We start from the raw sequence: 8,920 nt of genomic DNA, 5'->3' as shown, positions 1-8,920 counted from the left end.
TTTAATATATATATATATTATACAATTTTGTGTTTCCGGCCGGAGGCGTTAAGCCCAAATGGAGGTTGAATTGGGGTCGAAATAACCTACGAAATGTTATAGATATTGGAAGAATTTAGATTATGGGTATGTTCAAAAGTTATATATGCATAAGTTGGGTGTATACAATGTTATACGCGTTTGACAAAAGTTTTTATGATATGATATAAGTCCGAAGGTCAAGGGTTGGAATGTCACTCCACAAGGGCGTGGATTATAAATTGTTGACGAGTGAACGGCTGCACCAATGGAACCTTTTCCAAAGCACAAAGCTTAATATGTTTACGGAAGGACGCATTTGAAAGGCATTACGCGGCCAATGGACATATCAGCGTACATTTATTTATTGCATGAATGAAGTAGCGTTGCCTCAGCGAGTCGGAACCGAGGGGGGTTTGTGTTGTTTACGCATTGAATTTTAAATGTTCATAAACCCAATGTTATATTGAATTTTATTGATAATGCAATGTTTACATTTCCCCTCGTCGGATGCATAATACTAGGTTGGCGTTGAGGATTGGTATATGCATGTTTCATACGGAGACGGAGTTTTATATGTGCATTAATTAGGTGTCACCTGGTCGTATGTCAGTGGCGTGGTGATATAAAATGTTTGCTTAAGGTCGAATATTGATCGAAAGTACATTAAGTTGGAAGGATCGCATTTAAAATATTTTATATGTGGCGTTTGGAAAATGTGTTTTTCAATTTTGGCGTGGCAGGTTGTTCCACCGGTCGCCTTTTCATTACGTCGAGATGATTGGTGAAACATGTCACCATGTCCACAGGGATTCATTTGTTTCGACGGAGGTCGTGGAGTATTTGCATGTGTGGGTAGTCGGCCCCCATCTCAGTCGGCATAGTCGGGCTCAGTTGATGAAAATGAAAGACAAGTATTCGACCCCGAGCTAAACTGGCGGAGTGAAGTTGGGTAATCAGCCGTGACCTTAGTCCGTGTAATCAGGTCGTGGATGTAGATAGTTCAGTGTAGCATATTTAAGAGCCTCGACCCCCGACTAGCCAATTGGAGCCATGAAGTCGAAGGTATAAGGGTCAATTTGGTGTTGGCCCCGTTGACTTGTTAATCTCCTGGGGTCCGCAAGATGACGTGGATTGGTTATTTGACCGTGGGTGTGGCGCTTGTTGGGGGCCGTTGTTCAAATTATATGTATGTTATATAGCAATGGCATTGTCTCCATGCAGTGTGGAGGTGGGGATACGGTAGCCTTGTCTTTCATTTATATTAAACTAGCAATGTATGTGATTTATAAAATATTATTGAAGACAAAAATTAGTAAACAAAATGTTTTTCAAACGTAGTAGATAAAGAGAAAATACTTACATTATGTCAAATTTACAGATTCTATAACATTTTCAACATAGATTGTTTAATCTTTAAAGATGGTCTTTCAAGTTGCAATAGAAAATATTTGATAGATTTTGAAACAATACAAGTAGGAGATGACATCAAATAAGCTAAATAAAATAATATTAATTCATGAACAATATGATGACTAGCGAGCTGGTTGTTTGCTTTCTGCTAGCTATCAAATTTTGCAACAGCAAAGAGGATCTCAAAATAACCATTGAACGCATTTACTACTCTTGTAATATTATATATATTTCTAGGTATGGAAAGAGCAGTTGTACTGATGGAAATTTAATGATGGCAAGTCATCATAGTTGCCTTTTGTATCATTAATCTATATCTAAATAAAATCAAAATTAAAATTGCAACTTGAATTTACTAGATAGTTGTTCCTCCCCAGTCGAGAGACAGAAAAGTTGCGTTTGTATTTATAGCTACAGAGAAGAACCACAAATCGAACTTTGGCACCTGGGCATGCTAGGTAGGATATAGGTCTCGGTTCTTCGCTTGACAATCTTACCATTTAACAGTACGTTATGCTCCAACTGCATGCGAACAGAAAAAGGCTCAGCAACAATTCTTTCGAGAAGCCTCATAAAACTCTAAGGTTTGAGAAGAGCTCGGTTGTGGAATGTCAGGTGGTTTACCTTGTTCTCAGGAAGACCAATGTTAAAACCCTCACTAGCAAATTCGTCTAAAGAACGGGCAATTGTCAAAAAAAATTCTGTAACCTACCGAAGTTTGTAATATTTGTGTGAATGACAATCCGAAAATTACATGAGAACCAATGGTAGCGTCAAAAATAAATTTACTAGAGTAACATTCCACGTATATGGGTCCATTATTAGCGGATAGAGGGTATATACGTCCCAATTTCAATGTGTAGCATTCGAACAAAACCCTTGTAGCTACACTAGATTCTATGAAGAGAAAAATGAAAGTAACGTATAGTAACTAGTTTAAATTATGTGTTGAGAGCATAACATATGATATTACCATGAACATATAAAAACCATAAATCATTTTATGCATTCGCGTTGATTGGCATTGGCCTCAAACTTAGTCTCACCTCAGCGACAATGTCTATTGCCAGAACCACCTAAAACCTGCCTGTGCCATCCTGGTTGCAGAGCTCGAATCCAAAGAATCTTTGGTGCAAATGACTGGGCGAAGTAGCGGATAGGCCATCGAGATGGTCTGGGGGCAACCGTTTTCTCGAAATTTGTTTCACCACGCAGATCAAACCGATCGCAAGGAAGATCACAGTGTGTTTTGTGTAAATGTGTTAGAAAACCTGCACAAATGAATCTAGCTAGTAAAGGTTAAACACACAGCTTTGCGGAGCAAAAACACTAAAAGAAAATCGAAAGAACAAAAGAATGATTCATTAGAAAATAGGTTACAATGCTCATGATATAGCATTACTGGGTGAAGATCCCAAGGTAATACACCATAGTGGTGATCAATGAGAAGACTCAACACCTACAACAAGTTCCGGAGAGAACTAGCCAGTTGCAGAGTGAAAGAAGGAGAAAATCAGGGAGTAAATCATGCAGAAGAACTAACCAATTGTGGAGTTAAAGAAGGAGCAAATCAGGGAGTAAATCATGCAGAAGAACTAACAGGTTGTGGAGTTAAAGAAGGAGAAAATCAGGGAGTAAATCATGTAGAAGGAATCTTGCAAGTAGTCCCATGCTCTAACTAAGTGTCCGCATGTAGGTGTGTAGTACTTCTAACACCCCCCCCCCTGAACACCACTATGGGGAAAAATAAAAAATGGGCCCTGGAAACTAAGGCCAAAGGTCACTCAAAATACAGTGCAACTTGTACTAAAATTGAGGAAAGAGGGAAAACCTCATGGGAAAAACCCCCCCTCAAAATATAATGTAATCAAAAGAAAAGAGGAAGAAAAGACAGTTGTTAAGCAACTGTGTCCTTCACTCCAAGACGATCGCACAGAGAGAGAAACTTCTGCTCAATGAATGTCTTGGTGAAGATGTCTACAATTTGTTCTGTTGAAGGACAGAATTGCAAATCAATGACCCGATCATGTACTAAGTCTTTGATGTAGTGCATATGGATCTCTATGTGCTTCGTTTGTTGCCACTGTACTGGATCCCTGCAAAATTTGAGAGTGCTCTGGTTGTCAACCAGATGACAATGGGCTAGTGGAACTGGATTCCCAACTCAGTGAGGAAGTGTTGTAGCCACAGAGCTTGAATGGTGATGTTGACTACTCCTCTATACTTGGCCTCGGCTGAAGAGAGAGCAATAGCAACCTGCTTCTTGCTCGAACAACAGATAGGGCTAGACCCTAGACTGAGTGAATATCTGGAGGTGGACTTGCAATCAATATTGTCGCCTGCCCAATCAGAATCAGTGAAGCCAAGGAGATTCAATGCAGTGCCTGCTGCATAGTGAATCCCGAAGGTGATGGTGCCCTGCACATATCAGAGGATGTGCTTGTCAGCATTCCAGTGTAGCTCATGCGGCTCCTGCATGTATCTGGAAACTGCCCCTACTGCATATGAGAGATCTGGTCTGGAGTGGGTGAGGTACAATAAGCTCCCAACTAGTTGTTGGTAGAGAGTGCTGTCAACTAATGGAGTGTCACCTCCATCCTCAAGGCAGACCCCAGACAGAAAAGGAGTCGGTGCTTGCTTGCAGTCAGTCATGTGAAATCTCTCGAGGAGATCCCGTGCATACTTAGCCTAAGAGAGTTTGATGCCTGTGGCATCCTAGCTGATCTCAAGACCAATAAAGAAGTGTAATGGACCCATGTCCATCATCAAGAACCTATCATGCAAGGCCCTCTTGACTGCAGCAATGGCTGAAGCCGAGATGCTGGTGATCAGGAGATCATCCACATACAAAACTAAGATAAGAAGAGAATCATGTGTCCTAAGCATGTAAACATTAGGATCAAACTTACATCTTTCAAAGTTTTGTGATAAGAGAAAAGAATCGATCTTTGCATACCAAGCTCTCGGCGCCTGCTTAAGGCCATAGAGAGATTTCTTCAGTCTGTAGACCAAATATGAATGCTGAATGAAACCATGTGGCAACTCCATGTAGATCTCCTCAGATAGGTCTCCATGAAGAAAAGCATTCTTCACATCCATTTGATGTACTTCCCACCCCTGGGTAGCCGCAATGGCAAATGCAAGGTGTATGGAATCCATATTTGCTACTGGAGCAAAGGTCTCATCATAATCAATGCCATGCACTTGCTGGTGAAGCCTTTGGCTACTAGCCTAGCTTTCTGTCTGGTGATTTGCCCATCTGCAGCACTCTTGGTCCTGTAGACCCATTTGCATCAGACAAGTTTCCTTCCTGAAGGAAGGGGGACCAAATCCTAGGTCTAGTTCTCAAGGAGGGAGTTATACTCCTCCTCCATGGCGGACTCCCAAGATGGATGCCCAGCAACCTCAGCATAAGACTGTGGATTAGAAGACTGAACCAAATGACAATGCTAGGATGGTGATGGTTTAGTGGCAGTGAGGGCAAGAGGAGGCTCAATAAACTTTGAGCTATTCCTCTGTAGATCAAAATTATCCCCCATAAGACCATTTCTAGCAGCTAGGTGGTCTTGTGCATATATCTCACGTAAGCTCCTTATTCTATGATTTATGACAAGGGAATTTGATTCACTGCTCGAAGCCCGATTTGGGCTTGGATGTGGATCATCATATGCATGCACTGGATTTGTATATGAAGACTCTGTCTCTGCATCTGCATGCTCTACCGCGACATCTGCATGCTCTGTATCTGCATCTGAGTGTACTGAGTCATCATCTCGGACATGAGGTAGATAAAAGGTGTCTACATGCGACATTTGAGGTGCATGCGAGAGGCTTTCCTCAAATTTGACACTTCACTCAATGATGAGCTTGTCCGTAGAGGAAATCAGGAGTCAGTATCCCTTCACACCATCAGGGTATCGAACAAATATGCACTCAATGCTCTGTGGATCAAGAGCTTTCCTCTTTTCAGAGGGGATCCTAGCACATGTTCGAGAGCCGAAAACACGGAAGTGGGTGATCTCTGGTTTAGTGCCACTCCAAGCCTCAAAGGGGGTTTGATCCTTGACAGACCTATGAGGACATTTGTTCTGGATGTTGTTAGCACAATTAAGTGCTTGAGCCCATAGCTTATGAGGTAGTGACTTAGCATGCAACATGCAGGAAGCCATCTCTTTGAGAGATCGGTCCTTTCTATCAGCAACTCTATTCTCCTGTGGAGTGTATGGAACTGTGTACTGCAACTGTATGCCGGACTGAAGGCAAAGGTTCTAAAGTGCTGTGTTAACATATTCCCCCCCATTGTCTGTACGGAGGGCTTTGATCTTTCTCTCTAACTGTGTCTCAACTAGTGCTTTGAAATCTTCAAAGTGCGCAAAAACTTCAAATTTGTTCATGAGAAGATACACCCAAGTATACCGTGAGAAATCATCAATAAATGTAAGCACATACCTTGCTTTGTTGATGGAAGGATGAGGAAAAGGCCCCATGAGATCACTATGGATCAGATCTAGAGGAGAGGATGCTCCATGAGTCTTGCCAGTGTCAAACTTTTCTCTAGGATGTTTGCCAAGGACACACCCTTCACAAAATCCTTTGGAGAAACTGATATTTGGCAAGCTTTACACCATCTCATGCTTGCTTAGCTGCTACATATACCTGTAATTTAAGTGACCACACTTCTCATTCCAAAGCCTACTACTATCATTAGCATGTGTAAGCAATAAGGAGGATTCAGATTCAATAAATTCAGAAAATGTATACAATCTGGCTCCATTGTTTACCTCACTGGTTGCAATTTTGGAGTTGCTACGTAGGTCATATATGTTCACTGCATCTGGGGTGAATTCCACTCTCTTTCCAGTGCTGGAATGAGTGATTTGATAAATTGAAAGCGGGTTTACCAAAAGTTTTGGAACATGAAGCACATCTTCAAAGCTTCCGTGTAAAAGTTCCACTCTGCCTTTTCTGGTGACCTCAATAGGTGAGTCATCTCCCATGAGGATGGGAGGTCCTTTGCATGCATCCAAAGAGGAATAGACTTCCTTTGCAGTAGCCATATGATGTGATGCACTAGAATCTATAATCCGTGCATCAGGGGAAGAATTAGTTGCAACTAAAGCATGAAAATTGTTACCTTTCCTGTGTGGCGGATCCTCAGTTTTCTTCTTGGCACCCTGAGGGATGTGGTCCCCAAGGTTGTGCTTCTGAAGGATTTCTGTCATTTGGTCAATTTGTTTCTTCATGCAAGAGGATCCTAGATGGAATCCTCTTTGACATTAGGTGCATTTGTTTCCTTTCCCTTTCTCATTTCTCGAGTCGGAGGAGTCATTGAAGGGCTTGGTGTACCCTTCCTTCTTTGGATGGGAATGTGTTTTTCCCTTGTCTTTTTGCTGCTGATTTTTCTGATTGGAATCAGATTTGTGATTTTTATTGTGGCTGCCATCATGCATAGCAAGTGCATGCGCTTTTGGAGGTTTGATTTTCCCCATGCCAATGAGTTTATCTTGCTCAAAAGTAAGGGACTCCATGAACTCTTTGAGAGAAGGCATCGTGTAGGATTCACCTATTGCAAGCCTTATTGAATGAAATGTAGACAAAACGACGGAGTATTCCGGTCTGAGCTTTGACATAATAGAGGGAACTTGGCGACTTTCCTCCGTGGATTTGTCAATTCCACAACCCTTGAGTTGCAGCAATAGATCATTATATTTGGTGAAGAAGTCTTGAATTCTGTCATAGTTCCGTGGATCCAATGACAACACCTCCTCTTGGAGTAGATGTCCTTTCATCAAATCCTGTTTCCCGTAGAGTTCTTCAACCTTTTTCCAAATCTCATTGGGAGTATTGCAGGTAGATAGATGAATAGTTGAATTGAGGCTTCTGTGATCCATAATAGTTGAAAGAATAACTTCGGCGTAAATCACATGTAGACAGACATTTGTCGACGCGTTTTGAACCAACTAGTGTGGTTCATCGTCAAGACAAGTTGAAGAAACAGATCCAGCTTAGCATGTTAAATAGTCTGAGCAGAGTCTCCAACGGCTAATTTTGACCTTAGGACCCAGGTCAAATTATTATTTATTAATTTAATATTATTATTATTTTTCTTATTATTATTTATGGAAATAAGTTAAATTAGGTAAAAATACATAAATAAATAAAATAATTTTAATGGTTGGTTTAAAAAAGGAATTTATTTATTTATTTAAATTAATTATTAATATATATATATATATATATATATATATATATATATATATATATATATATATAAAGTTTAGGTTATTAAGATAAAAGTTAGGATTAATAAATAAAATAATTTCAATGGTTAGTTTAAAAAGATAATTTATTTATTTATTTAAATTATTTAATAATTAATTATTAAGTGACGGGTATTTTCATTCTATAATAATTTTAATGGTTAGTTTATTTTATTATTATTATTTATGGAAATAAGTTAAATTAGGTAAAAAATATATAAAAAAAAATAATTTTAATGGTTGGTTAAAGAAGTAATTTATTTATTTATTTTATTATTTATATTATATATATATATATATATATATAAATTAAAGTTATAATATTCGGTTATTAAGATAAAAGTTAGGATTAATAAATAAAATAATTTTAATGGTTAGATTAAAAAAATAATTTATTTATTTATTTAAATTATTTAATAATTATAATATATATATATATATATATATATATTAAAATCATAATATTAGGTCAATAATTTTCATTTAATAATTTAATAATAATTTTTAATGGTTAGTTTAAAAAAGAAGTAATTTAATAATTTATTTATTAATAATCATATATATATATATATATATATATATATATTAATTAAAATTATAAAATAAAATAATTTAATGGTTAGTTTAAAAAGGTAATTTATTTATTTAATTAAATTATTTATTAAATATTGTTAATATTATATATATACATATATATTCTAGCTAAAATGATAATATTAGGTTGTTAAGTTAAAAAAAATAAAATAAATAAATAAACCAATAACAATAATAATAATAATAATAATAATGTATATATAAAAAGAGCTCAAAAACGAGGAGGGGGCAGAAAAACTGACTAAGAAGAGAGTGCTGGAATCCAACACCTACTGATTTTCCAGCCATCACTTCTATTGAGATTGTTCGGCCTCTTTTCAATCTCAATAGCTTCCCTCAATTTACGATGATGGAACTGAGCAACTTTGGCAACAACCTTGGCCTCCTCAATACACACCTGATGCTTGGTCTTTTCCACATGCTCAGCTAATGCTGAAGACTTGGATCTCCCATGTCTTAGGTCGGTTGCATGTTCGCAGATCCTTTGATGGATGGAGTGCCCTATTTCCCCAATATAGGGGGTCCCACAAGAACAAGGGATCAAGTAGACACCCTTCATGTCCTTAAGGTTGACGGGATCTTTCACCGATCGGAGGGAATTACGAATGGTGTTGAGGGGTCTAAAAGTTGAGGGA

The sequence above is a fragment of the Pinus tabuliformis genome, chromosome 3_2 (assembly GCF_031772625.1).
Source record: "Pinus tabuliformis cultivar Carrire ecotype Pingquan chromosome 3_2, CPIR1, whole genome shotgun sequence".
NCBI classification, from domain to species: domain Eukaryota; kingdom Viridiplantae; phylum Streptophyta; class Pinopsida; order Pinales; family Pinaceae; genus Pinus; species Pinus tabuliformis.
The sequence above is the reverse complement of the archived record's forward strand: the minus strand, read 5'-3'. Positions refer to the sequence as shown.